Source organism: Tursiops truncatus, chromosome 4 (genome assembly GCF_011762595.2).
Source record: "Tursiops truncatus isolate mTurTru1 chromosome 4, mTurTru1.mat.Y, whole genome shotgun sequence".
NCBI classification, from domain to species: Eukaryota; Metazoa; Chordata; class Mammalia; order Artiodactyla; family Delphinidae; genus Tursiops; species Tursiops truncatus.
Window position 1 is genome coordinate 43,838,645 of NC_047037.1, and position 1,402 is coordinate 43,840,046.

Genomic DNA, 1,402 nt, shown 5'->3' on the forward strand with positions numbered 1-1,402 from the left:
CACAAAGCACCGAGTTGCTCTCTATGCTATGCTCTCTATGCTGCATCCCACTAGCTATCTATTTTACATTTAGTAGTGTATATATGTCAATGCTATTCTCTCACTGCATCCCAGCTTACCCTTCCCCCTCCCAGTGTCCTCAAGTCCATTCTCTACATCTGCGTCTTTATTCCTGTCCTGCCCGTAGGTTCTGCAGAACCTTTTTTTTCTTTTATTTTAGATTCCATATATATGTGTTAGCATACGGTATTTGATTTTCTCTTTCTGACTTATTTCACTCTGTATGACAGTCTCTAGGTCCATCTACCAATAACTCAATTTCATTTCTTTTTAAGGCTGAGTAATATTCCATTGTATATATGTGCCACATCTTCTTTATCCATTCATCTGTCGATGGACACTTCGGTTGCTTCCATGTCCTGGCTATTGTAAATAGTGCTGCAATGAACATTGTGGTACATGACTCTTTTTGAATTATGGTTTCCTCAGGGTATATGCCCAGTAGTGGGATTGCTGGGTCATATGATAGTTCTATTTTTAGTTTTTTAAGGAACCTCCATACTCTTCTCCATAGTGGCTGTATCAGTTTACATTCCCACCAACAGTGCAAGAGGGTTCCCTTTTAAAAATATGGAATGCTTCACGAATTTGCGTGTCATCTTTGCGCAGGGACTATGCTAATCTCTGTATCGTTCCAATTTTAGTACATGGGCTGCGGAAGCAAGCATGCCATGACGTATTTTAAGTACAGGCCTTGACACAATAGATATGCAATGAATATTTGCTGAATAACAAATGATTGAACAGTATAGGATTTTGATCCTCCAAATCTTTATAGAAGGTTTCTTGTATTTTTTAAATAAACAAAGAAGAGTGCATATTATATGCTGGCAGTTTTCTAAGAATTTTATGAAAATTAATTTATTTAATCTTCCTCAAAATTGTATTAGGTAGGTACCAATTTTATTCCTATTTTATGATAGAAAGATTTACTAACTTGCCCAAGATCAAAGCTAGACAGACTCTGTACAAGGTCTGTGCTCTTAATCACATCACTAATTCTACTTCACATAACTGATACTGAACTGTGTGCCACCCAAATTTTATCAAAATCCAGCTGAGATTGTGAGTTTGTATGTGTGTTTATATATGTGTGGCAGGAAGGGAGGTGGTGCTTAAGAGATGTGGCCTCTTCCCATATCTCGATGCCAGTGTTCTCACCCTTTTTTTCTTTCCTCTAACATAACTGGAGTACATACTACTTGGATTGGATTGTGCATACCAGAGAAAATACTCTCTTAGTGAGCATTTTAGTCTCAGGGGTGAAAAATGGTATAGTTAAAAATTGATCTCCCCCATCAGGTTCTTCCCAGGTGAAGCATTCCTCTCTTTTATTCTTCTT

At 37.6% G+C, this 1,402-nt stretch overlaps 1 pseudogene; it reads right to left on the bottom strand.

Moving 5' to 3' along the window:
* Positions 1–624: 624 nt before the first annotated feature.
* On the bottom strand, positions 625–724 carry LOC117312309 (U6 spliceosomal RNA; annotated as a pseudogene).
* Positions 725–1,402: the final 678 nt, after the last annotated feature.